Source organism: Diabrotica virgifera, chromosome 8 (assembly GCF_917563875.1).
Source record: "Diabrotica virgifera virgifera chromosome 8, PGI_DIABVI_V3a".
Lineage (NCBI taxonomy): Eukaryota > Metazoa > Arthropoda > Insecta > Coleoptera > Chrysomelidae > Diabrotica > Diabrotica virgifera.
Window position 1 is genome coordinate 723904 of NC_065450.1, and position 13318 is coordinate 737221.

Genomic DNA, 13318 nt, shown 5'->3' on the forward strand with positions numbered 1-13318 from the left:
GAGTATTGTATTGGTTATGCCAATGAAGTATCGTATCGAGTATCGATATCGGCAATACTTTCTTATAAAAATATCGTATTGATATTGATTTCGATAAGAGATCGATACAATAATCGATAACATATCGACATAAAAAGAATAATTATACATCTAAGCTGTGTAGGCTCTTTATGTCCACTTTTGCATACTTGGCAAATGGGCATTATTCTAAAAATATTACAAATATTTCTTATAAGATACAGATGCATATAAAAATTAAATATGGCTGAATGCTTCTTTGAAACGACTAATACTTACTAATTCTGTATCTATTGTTTAAAAACTACTTTTGAAAAGATAGGGAAATCCCGGAGATTCGGAATAAATCGCAATTCATTATTTTTGTTGAAAATTATTTTTGCGTCATAATCATTTACTTCCATAATATTGCCACAACTGCCACATGATATAAACAGTGTAATCATAACAGTCATTTAGTCACTCTCAAGAGCTTCAATTTCAAGCACTCAAGTCGTAAAATATTATAATGTGAGCTCCACACTCTCGCCGAAGTCGATTGAGGTTCAACAAGTACGAGAGTGTAAACGGCCACCTTGTGCAACTTTGCCTCATTTCGTTCTACTTCCATTCTCTGTCGGTCTGGCCCGTCCGAATCAAAGGGATCTTTATCGGTATCGCACCGCTCTTTGTCGGTATCGCACTTCCTCGCGAAGTAGAACGAGTGTGTATAGAGGTACTTCGGACTTCGCGTCGGTCAACTTTGGCGAAGTAACTTCTCCGAGAGTGTGGAGCCCGCTTAACAGCTGATGCTTGGGTTGCAGATCACTTATCTAAATGCCTATTCCACGAAATATAATTAAACAACTGTGGCGTTTTATATTTTTTCTCGATATCGATATTTTCAATAATATCGAGGCAAGCGTATCGACAATACAAGAGTAATGTATTGATATGAGTATCGTATCGACATTAATATTGCTAAGGTGTGTATTGTATCGGTATCGTATTGATTTTCAATACGATATTAATACAATATCGATATTTTTATCGAATATCGTGAAACTCTAAATGAAATAGGGATCTAATATGCCAAGTGGGGATACAGCACACGAAATGGTAACACGATCACTTTGAACGGGGTGCTCGACGATTACGTCGGAGCGTTCCAATCCAAGAAATCGTATTGTCTGCATATTAAGCCCAAATGCATCTGCAACTGATTTTAAGCTTGAATCGTTTTCGCGACCTTTTCCGTATGACCGAAAATAGTACTCTCGTTAGAAATTTTGTTTGCAACACTCTGAGAATTATCCTGAAGCATTTAATATTACCAGAATATTCACATGTTATAGCGATGTTACGAAACCACTCAGCAATTTTGGGCGCATGGCACCAAGAAATTTGACGCATACGCATTTCAGTAGGTACTGTTTATTTTGCCGCATACCGTATAAGGTGTGTCAAAAGCATGATAGTACGACAACCAGAGATAAAGCCACGCGCATGAATAAGCCTGTCTCTCTTTCTTCCATGCCTACGTCACTGACCGAAAAACACCAGGCCAAATGTTCGATTTTTAACTGGGGTTTGTTATTTTTATGCAGTTTGCGAAAGTTTTCGGAAAGCATAAAGCTATATTTTCGGGATAAAATTCTTAAATGTAATTAGAAATAGTCATTACTGCCCTTTCAGCATTGTATTATTGTTAGTATTAAATCTTTGCGACTACTCTTTCTAGATTTAAAAAGGGTTTTAACATCAATTATTTAACAACATATAATTTAAATCAAGATTGCTTAGAAGGACTATTCTCAGTAATACGTGCGATTGGAGGTTTACATGATCATCCGTCTCCTTTGCAATTTAAATACCGTCTTCTTAATTTTATTATGGGTCGGCACGATGAAGTTATTTCACTCTCAGCTTATGTAAGTAACCTACCACAAACAACAAACATGTCACTTCAAAACATGAAAGCAGGAAGCTCTTTGAATCCTGATTGTTACAACAATGACGTAGTAGATTCATTGATGATAACAGAACCACTCTTCCAAACTATTCAAAACCATCAAACAGATTTTGAAATGGAAGAGTTGTATCATGATGGACTAGAAAATTTAGTTGGTTTCATAGCTTTCAAGCTACAACATGAAGACTAATGAAGAGAGTTTGGGCAGTTCTACAAATAGTAACACTTCTTCCTCGTGGGTAAATTATCTCTCAGAAGGGGGTTTGGTGAAGCGTTCAGAAATATTACTTACGAACTGTCGTGAACTAGAAAATATTTTTTGCCAATTCAATGGAGACACTATTAAAGTTGGCATCAAAAATTATCAAAAATCTTTATTGGAAAGATCAGTTCATGCTAAATTATTTGGTAATGTGAAAAAACTATTTTTTAGATGTCGGATGTATTTTTGAATGCGAGTTTTGAAATAAAAGTTGAAAGAAAAGTCTAAAATACAAAAAAAAAATTGCAAAAATCGTTAAGTAAAATTAATAAAATGTAATATTGTTTTTTTTGTTTTTGTTTTGTTTTTTTGTTGTTTTTTTTTGTTTTGTATTTTTTTGGGATCGAGGGATGTGCTCTTTTTCTAGTCAGCGTAAAGCTGAGCGGGAAAAGAACTAATCTTAGGGGATGAGTTTTGCTTGAAGAATCTTAGAACTTTGCATCTCCTTAAACCATATCAAGACCGCTGGGTACTCCCAACATTGAATGGGGGTGTGTAATCTTTGATTGCACCCTTCTCGTGGTGGCCCTGTTGAAACTAAACTTAGCGGATCTAGACTACATAGATAGTCGATAAACAATCCCTGCGGTAATATGCAGATAGATAAGGTTATACCTGGAGATTAGGATAGTAATATTAACTCTAGTTAAAGCAACCATCAAAGTAAGAGTAGGTGGAGGCTGTCCACAAGGAGAAGTTCTGTCACCTCTACTTTGAGCAACCTTGGTAGATGATCTCAAAAATCTCTCCACAGAAGACTTTTTTGTCTAAGATACACTGACGATATATCATTCGTCATCAGGGGCAGGTTTGCCCAGCTGGTGTCTGGGAAAATGTAAGCAGCCCCAAATATAGTTGACGACCGGTGTAAATAGGTGACATTCAATGCTCAGAAAACAAATCGCGAACTGCACCCAAAGGACAGCACTAGAAGGCTTAAAACTACCGGTGCTGGGAGGAAAAGAGATTTCATTTGCCAAAAAAACAAAATACCTTGGGGTTTATACTGATCATAGGCTGAAAAGGATCCATCTAAATCTATCTACTAATTTTGTTTTCGTAATTTTAATACTTTTTTGAAACTTTAGTTTTTTTATTATTTGTTAAAAACCATCTTTTATTTGACGCGGTTTATTTAAAGTTTTCTGCATGTCAAGAAATCTCTTAAATTTTTGCAGTGAAAAATCTATTTTTTTTAGTACAGTACCTACATAATACAGGGTGTTTCATTAATAATTGTCTCTATAGTAACTGGAGAAACCTTAGCACAAAATACGAAGATTTAACCCAAAACACTTAAATAAAATGTGGTTCCTTACTGAGTTACAGGGTGTTTTATCTAAAAATTTAAAAATTATTTTTGCTCAGCATTTTAAAACTATTCAACTTATCCTTTTCATACTTGGCAGAAACTGTGACTACTATACACCCTACTAAATTATGATAAACAAACGTTTCTAGCTACCACCAGAGGCGTACGACAGGGGATAGTAAATGGTTGACCCTTCTCAAATTCTACGCCACTGGTGGAATTACTATTTTAGTGCCATTTTTAGATTCTCCAATACTTTCTACGTAAATAATATACTCAACATTGGTAACGATAAAGTCATTAGTTTTCTAGATATTTGAAGTTAAATATGAAACGGCACAGTTATTTTGATATATGATTAAAATTTAAAAATTATTTGTACCCAGTACTCTAAAACTATTTGGCGTATCCTTATAATACTTTCCAGAAAGTGTAGGTACTCTACACCCTACTAAATTAAGATAAATATACGTTTATAGCTACTACCAGAGGCGTACGACAGGGGATAGTGGCTGGTTGACCCTTCCCAAATTCTACGCCACTGACGAAATTGCTATTTTAGTGTTTTTTTGGATTTTTCAATACTTTTTTTGTAAATAATGTACTTCTCATTCGTAACGATAAAATGATTAGTTTTCGAGATATTTGAAATTAAAAATGAAGGGACACAATACATTAATCAAAATAATCGTGTCTTTTCATTTTTAACTTCAAAGATCTCGAAAACTAATGACTTTATCGTTACGAATGAAGAGTATATTATTTTCATGGAAAGTATTAGAGAATCTAAAAATTGAACTAAAATAGCAATTGCGCCAGTGGCGTAGAATTTGGAAAGGGTCAACCAAACATTCACTTTCCCCCGTCGTACGCCTCTGGTAATAGACAGAAACGTTTGTTTAACATAATTTAGTAGTTTTTATAGTACCTATACTTCCTGCCAAGTATGAAAAGGATACGTCGGATAGTTCTAAAATGCTGAGCAAAAATAATTATTAAATTTTTAGATAAAACACCCTGTAATTCAGTAAGGAACCACATTTTATTTAAGTGTTTTAGGTTCAACCTTCGTATTTTGTGCTAAGGATTCTCCAGTTACTATATGGACAATTATTAATTAAACACCTTGTATATTGTATTATTTTACTGGTATGATAATAATAATTCATCAAAGTATAAATTAAACAGTGTAACAGAACAGACGAACGGCAATTTCAGTTATTTAATAACACGAGAATGTATAAAACCGTATAAAACTCACCGGTGTTGAGCTGCCCCCCCCCCCCCAAACAAATAAGCCAGATTTATGAGCTATTTATGAGCTTTCATTTTCCGCAAACTAAAAATTTTTGAGCTCGTTCCACTGAGCAGGAATTTAATACTTTAGTGGAGGGGCTGAGTGAACCCCCCCACTACTTAAAAATAGGAATATTGAATCGGTTTTTGCGGCACAATTACGAGCTATTTATGAGCTCTGGAAATTATATAGCTTCGATTTTTGAGCTCATCCCATTCACCCCCAAACAACCCTTTAATTGGATTTTACTTAAGAGAAAAATGCTGAGAAAACTTAAAATATATCGTATTGCGGATATAATTCCTATAGCTTATATACTCTAAGAATAAACTATTAAACCACGTGCATTTCGATTATTGAGCTACAACCCCTTCGCAAGAAAACCACCCTATTTTCCCGGCTTAAGAGAAAGTTGTACTTAAAATACAATAAATTAATTATTTGGCGACTACACATCGTTTAATAATTTATAAGCTCCCAAATTACGCGCATTTAGATCAGTAACTTGCAATTTATTTTGTATAGTGCAGTCACTGAAGGTAAAAATCAACGATTACCTTCAATTTCGGTGAACCTTCATCGATTTTCACGAAAATTGGTCAGTGGTTAGAGGATACCTCAAAAACCAAAGGTGACATGGTAGCACCTTGCGCCTTTACCCTTTACCGAAATTATTTTATAAAAAATAACTGCACAAATCTATAAAAGAACAAATTATAAGCAAAATTTATTATATAAAGTTATTAAAATAATTCAATACTTTTTAAGTTATCAAACATCAAAAATTTTAATTATTCGTGAAAAAATTGCATGATTTGAAGAGGTTTTTCGTAAATCACTGAAAAACTGTAAGTTTTTACAAAAAAGTTAATAGTAGTTTAATTCGTATAGCTTATATTCTAAGAAAAAACTCTTAAGTCACGCGCCTTTCGATTAATGAGCTACAACCCCTTCGCAAGGATACCATCCCATATTCCCGGCTTAAGAGAAAGTTGTACTTAAAATAATTTAATTTAATTATTTGGCGACTAGATATCGTTTAATAATTTATGAGCTCGCAAAATATACGCATCTCAATTATTGAATTGCCATTTTCTTTCTATAGTGCAGTCACTGAAGGTAAAAATCAACTATGACCTTCGATTTCTGTAAATCTCCATTCATTTTCACGAAAATTGGTGAGCGGGTAGAGGATACGCCAAGAAAGAAAATTAACAATAACAACTTAGCCGGGGGTATATGTCACCCCTTCTCGGGAGTAAAAATTATTTTATTAAAAATAACACCACAAAACAAGAGAGGGACAAATTCTAAGCAAAATTTGTTATACAAGGTGTCCCAAAAGTAGTGAAACGGTCGAATATTTCACGAACTAAACAACGTATCGAAAAACTGAAAAAAACGTGTTCAATCATTTTCAAAAATCTATCCAATGACACCAAACAACAACCCCCACTACACCCCCTGAAGGTGGGGTGGGGGGTAACTTTAAAATCTCAAATAGAAACCCCCAGTTTTTCTTGCAGATTTTAATTCGTTACGTAAAAGTAAGCAACTTTTATTCAAGATATTTTTTCGAACTGTGGATAGATGGCGCTATAATTGGGAAAAACGATTTATCCTGATACCATAGGTAAATTATAGAAACGGTCCAATATCTCACGAAATACACTTCCAAATGAGAAACTAAAAAGCAGATTTTTAATATCTTTCGAAAACCTTTCGAATAACACCAAACGTGACCCTCCAACCCACCCCCTGGAGGTGGGGTGGAGGGTAACTTTAAAATGTTAAATAGCAACCCCCACTTTTTATTACCGATTCGGATCCGTCATGAAAAATTAAGCAACATTTATTTGAAACATTTTTTACAATTGTTAATAGATGGCGCTTTAATTGGAAAAATACGATTTATTAGCGCCATTTATCAGAAATTTGAAAAAATGTTTCGAATTAATGTTGCTTAATTTTTATGACGAATCCGAATCTGCGATAAAAAGTGGGGGTTGCTATTTAAGATTTTAAAGTTACCCCCCACCCTACCTCCAGGGGGTGGGTTGGAGGGTCATGTTTGGTGTTATTCGATAGGTTTTCGAAAAAGATTAAAAATCTGTTTTTTGGTTTCTCATTTGGAAGTGTATGTCGTGAGATACTAGACCGTTTCTATAATTTTACCTATGGTATCAGGATAAATCGTTTTCTCAATTATAGCGCCATTTATCCACAGTTCGAAAAAATGTCTTGAATAAAAGTTGCCTACTTTTACATAACAAATCCAAATCTGCAAGAAAAACTGGGGGTTTCTATTTAAGATTTTAAAGTTACCCCCACCCCACCTCCAGGGGGTGTAGTGGGGATTGGCGTTTGGTGTCATTGGATAGATTTTTGAAAATGAGTAAACACGTATTTTTCAGTTTTTCGATCCGATGTTTAGTTCGCGAAATATTCGACCGTTCCCCTACTTTTGAGACACCCTATATAATGTTATTAAAATAAATCAATACTTTTTGAGTTATTAAATATCAAATGTTTTAATTTTTGTGAAAGAAAATGCATGTTTTAAAGCATTTTTTCATAAATAACTTAAAAACTGTAAGTTTTTACAAAAAAGTTTTCATCACTAAAATTGAAGCTAATAAAAAATATAATAAATTGCTGACTTGAAAAACCTTTTAATATAAATTTAAAGTAAGTTATAGGTAATTAAATGTATAGCTTTTTCTGCGACTATTCAAATCTAAGGATTCAAGCTTAAATAACGGGAAAGAGATGCATTTTATAACACTTAGGTACTAAATACTTGTCAAAGTACTTAGAAATACCTATCAAATGAGCTCCAGAAAAAGTTGATAACATCAAAATTTGTACTCCAAAAATTTTTACAAAAAAATGAATTTTTTTTTAGTCACTCTGTTAATTTTTATGATATCAGGCACATCCAACTATTTGAAAGGTAATTTCAAGAGCTATAAAACTGTATTACATTTAGGCCCGATACTTTACTGCCGTGCTAAGCCCAAAGGCGGTAACTGATTTTTTATCGAAAATGAGATTTTTGTATTTTTAGGTAGAATAGGGTATTTAGTATATATTTATAAAGTTTTTGGAGTTGTAAAAGCATTATATTTTAAATAAAATTACAATTTTGTTAGCGGTATCTACACTTTTCAGTTAAAATACTAAGCCATTTGGCGGTAAATGTTAAATACTATGGCGTTTTGACGGTATCTGCTACAGTTGCCGTCCATATACCATAGAAATATATAGAAACCGCCAAATCGCCTTAGTATTACGAAGTAAATTCGGCCTAACTTTACAAGGTTAAATTATTGTGTTAGTTAAAACAGTTGTGTTAGTAAAAGAAATAATTAGCGAGGATGAGGAGAACTTTTCGAGATTATTATATCTATTGAAATGTATTTTCATTTTTGTTTATAGTGTTTCAAGGATTAACCAATTATGTTGTCCTAAACAATATGACTCTGCTCCAAGTGGATGATTTATATCTTGAATTAGGCAGTAAGAGATTTTCACATTTAAAAATATTCCTTTTTTAATTAGGTTTTAAAAACTTAATAATATATCCACAAGCTGTCCACAAGCATTTTTAGAAAAAGAGACTTAAAATATTTTGTTTTTTAGAAAATCAAGTAGAGTCGAGTAAGAGTTGTGAAACACGAGGTGAAACCACTGAAGACAACATTATAGAAAGAGGACAATTTATTGTAAAGTAATTACAAGAGGTGAAAAAAAATTATGTTCAGCCTGTACAGGCGCAAGGTGTGTCTCATACTTAAAGTTTTCATGTCATAAAGCTCTATAATAACATGTCGTAAATAAATAGCGAACCTTTGTCGCTAAGAATATAATAACTGAAAATAGAAAGTGCAAAGTATGGTTTACAATCACATTCACAGTTCAAGAATTCTTTAAAAGGCTTAACATCAGCAGATAACAATCGGAAGGGATTCTGTTTTTTCCTAGTATAAGTACAGTTTCGCCTAAATTATTAGACGCACTAGAAAATATTTTACAAAAAATGTTAATTATGAGGTAATACCATTGTAATACTAAATAGGTTTTTCGGTATGTACCAGACACAAGGTATGTTGTTCGGTTGTCTATTTAATTGTCTATATTGAATCACAAATTGAACATTATTATTAATGAACCAATATGTATTTATTGACTCTTGAAAGAAAACAGATATAACGACAACTAAATATTGTCAATATTTGTTGTCATATCGTGGCTCAACAAAATAATAACATTTAATAGTACTTTAATTCTTTCAATTTAATAAACTTAAATACACAGAAAAGCTTTTTATTTCATATCAATCACAACTGTAAACCACATACCGCTAATAAGCTTAGTATTATAGTAAGTTTTGATAAAACGTTTTAGCGGTATCTACCTCTTTTTATATAAAACTTTGTTTTAAAATATAATTAATGGTTCCCTTAATAAACTGGGGCATATATCCATGCATTAAATCTATTAGCTAGTCCATAAATCCCTAACGGGCCAAAATTGTAGCATTCAATTTTGAAATCGATTTTGCCACCATTTTTTCAAATGTTAGTTACCGCCTTTGGGCCTAGCACGGCAGTTTATGTCTCGATTAACAGCCGGTTAGTTCACCGGGATTTAATCGTGACCTCTTTGGGGTCTCTTGCGTTGTAATAAATGCAATTATAAATATTATTATTCTTATTTATAATCATAATAAAACTTGTAATTGCATTTATTACAACGCAAGAGACCCTAAACTTTATTTTTTAGGATAATAGGTTAAAGGGCTCCAGTTACATTGTTCTCGTGGTAAAATTTAGGCTTAAACGTTTCTATCTTCGTTATTTTGATTCATATATAAATCAAAAGACAAATAAAATCTTTGCTAATAAAAAAACTCAAATTTCGTTATCTATCATTTTTTACGTCAATCGAGTATTGTTGGAGTTATTATTTTAAATATGATCTAAAAAAATAAAGTATTTGAAAGATTAAATGTTTTACAGTTTTATACCTGTATACTTTATAAGTATAAATTTTGATGCAATCAACTTTTTCTGGAGCTCATTTTTGATAGGTATTTCTAAGTACTTTGACAATTATTTAGTACCTAAATGTTATAAAATGCTCTTTCCCGTTATTTAAGCTTGAATCGTTAGATTTGAACAGTCGCAGGAAAAAAATATACGTTTAATTACCAATAACTTACTTTAAATTAACATTAAAGGGTTTTCCAAGTAAGCAATTTATTATATTTTTTATTAGGTTCAATTTTAGTGATGAAAACTTTTTTGTAAAAACTTATAGTTTTTGTGATATTTATGAAAAATAGCTTTAAAGCATGCATTTTCTTTCACAAAAATTAAAATATTTGATCTTTAATAACTCAAAAATTATTGATTTATTTTAATAACATTATATAACAAATTTTGCTTAGAATTTGTCCCTCTCTCGATTTGTGGGGTTATTTTTAATAAAGTAATTTTCACCCCCGAGAAGGGGTGACATATACCCCAGGCTAAAACCGTAAGTTGTTATTGTCAATTCGTGAAAATGAATTGAGATTTACCGAAATCGAAGGTCATAGTTGATTTTTACCTTCAGTCACTGCACTATAGAAAGAAAATGGCAATTCAATAATTGAGATGCGTATATTTTGCGAGCTCATAAATTATTAAACGGTATGTAGTCGCCAAATAATTAATTTAAATTATTTTAAGTACACGCTCTCTTAAGCCGGAAATATGGGACGGTTTTCTTGCGAAGGGGTTGTAGCTCAATAATCGAAAGGCGCCTGATTTAAGAGTTTATTCTTAGAATATAAGCTATACGAATTAAACTACTATTAAGTTTTTTGTAAAAACTTACAGTTTTTCAGTGATTTACGAAAAACCGCTTCAAAACATGTATTTTTTCACGAATAATTAAAATCTTTGATCTTTAATAACTTAAAAAGTATTAAAAAGAAAAAGAAAATAATCGTTTTCGTTTTGATTCAATTCGAGTCTCTTGCCATCCTCTGACACGGTGTTTCTGGATCTTTATCCTTTATCAAAGAGGCTATTGCAAGTAGACTGAATTGAATCAACTCGAGACGAAGAAGAACTGCATCTATTAAAATATCTGCAGTATATTGTGGTTAGACTGTCCTCTAACGGGGAATGACAAAATAAATAAAATAAATTTCGACCACGAGTCAGGATTCTGTTAACCGAGATACTATAGTATCAAGCGGCGCCGCTAGGAGGAGCTTCTCCAACAATGCATCTCAGAATACCTTAAGAACACTTGGTCATTTTGTACTCTAAACCGAGTAAAGCATGAAAAAGAAAAAGAAAATAATCGTTTTCGTTTTGATTCAATTCGAGTCTCTTGCCATCCTCTGACACGGTGTTTCTGGATCTTTATCCTTTATCAAAGAGGCTATTGCAAGTAGACTGAATTGAATCAACTCGAGACGAAGAACTGCATCTATTAAAATATCTGCAGTATATTGTGGTTAGACTGTCCTCTAACGGGGAATGACAAAATAAATAAAATAAATTTCGACCACGAGTCAGGATTCTGTTAACCGAGATACTATAGTATCAAGCGGCGCCGCTAGGAGGAGCTTCTCCAACAATGCGTCTCAGAATACCTTAAGAACACTTGGTCATTTTGTACTCTAAACCGAGTAAAGCATGAAAAAGAAAAAGAAAATAATCGTTTTCCTTTTGATTCAATTCGAGTCTCTTGCCATCCTCTGACACGGTGTTTCTGGATCTTTATCCTTTATCAAAGAGGCTATTGCAAGTAGACTGAATTGAATCAACTCGAGACGAAGAAGAACTGCATCTATTAAAATATCTGCAGTATATTGTGGTTAGACTGTCCTCTAACGGGGAATGACAAAATAAATAAAATAAATTTCGACCACGAGTCAGGATTCTGTTAACCGAGATACTATAGTATCAAGCGGCGCCGCTAGGAGGAGCTTCTCCAACAATGCGTCTCAGAATACCTTAAGAACACTTGGTCATTTTGTACTCTAAACCGAGTAAAGCATGAAAAAGAAAAAGAAAATAATCGTTTTCGTTTTGATTCAATTCGAGTCTCTTGCCATCCTCTGACACGGTGTTTCTGGATCTTTATCCTTTATCAAAGAGGCTATTGCAAGTAGACTGAATTGAATCAACTCGAGACGAAGAAGAACTGCATCTATTAAAATATCTGCAGTATATTGTGGTTAGACTGTCCTCTAACGGGGAATGACAAAATAAATAAAATAAATTTCGACCACGAGTCAGGATTCTGTTAACCGAGATACTATAGTATCAAGCGGCGCCGCTAGGAGGAGCTTCTCCAACAATGCGTCTCAGAATACCTTAAGAACACTTGGTCATTTTGTACTCTAAACCGAGTAAAGCATGAAAAAGAAAAAGAAAATAATCGTTTTCGTTTTGATTCAATTCGAGTCTCTTGCCATCCTCTGACACGGTGTTTCTGGATCTTTATCCTTTATCAAAGAGGCTATTGCAAGTAGACTGAATTGAATCAACTCGAGACGAAGAAGAACTGCATCTATTAAAATATCTGCAGTATATTGTGGTTAGACTGTCCTCTAACGGGAAATGACAAAATAAATAAAATAAATTTCGACTACGAGTCAGGATTCTGTTAACCGAGATACTATAGTATCAAGCGTAATATAGTATTAGAGTACAAAATGACCAAGTGTTCTTAAGGTATTCTGAGACCCATTGTTGGAGAAGCTCCTCCTAGCGGCGCCGCTTGATACTATAGTATCTCGGTTAACAGAATCCTGACTCGTGGTCGAAATTTATTTTATTTATTTTGTCATTCCCCGTTAGAGGACAGTCTAACCACAATATACTGCAAATATTTTAATAGATGCAGTTCTTCTTCGTCTCGAGTTGATTCAATTCAGTCTACTTGCAATAGCCTCTTTGATAAAGGATAAAGATCCAGAAACACCGTGTCAGAGGATGGCAAGAGACTCGAATTGAATCAAAACGAAAACGATTATTTTCTTTTTCTTTTTCATGCTTTACTCGGTTTAGAGTACAAAATGACCAAGTGTTCTTAAGGTATTCTGAGACGCATTGTTGGAGAAGCTCCTCCTAGCGGCGCCGCTTGATACTATAGTATCTCGGTTAACAGAATCCTGACTCGTGGTCGAAATTTATTTTATTTATTTTGTCATTCCCCGTTAGAGGACAGTCTAACCACAATATACTGCAGATATTTTAATAGATGCAGTTCTTCTTCGTCTCGAGTTGATTCAATTCAGTCTACTTGCAATAGCCTCTTTGATAAAGGATAAAGATCCAGAAACACCGTGTCAGAGGATGGCAAGAGACTCGAATTTAATCAAAACGAAAACGATTATTTTCTTTTTCTTTTTCATGCTTTACTCGGTTTAGAGTACAAAATGACCAAGTGTTCTTAAGGTATTCTAAGACG

The 13318-nt window shown here is 33.3% G+C and overlaps 1 protein-coding gene across 15 annotated transcripts in view; it reads right to left on the minus strand.

Annotated features, from left to right (window-relative positions):
* The window catches only part of LOC114337883 (prominin-1), a 940102-nt gene that overhangs the window by 241404 nt on the left and 685380 nt on the right, over positions 1-13318 (minus strand). The window lies entirely within an intron of this gene.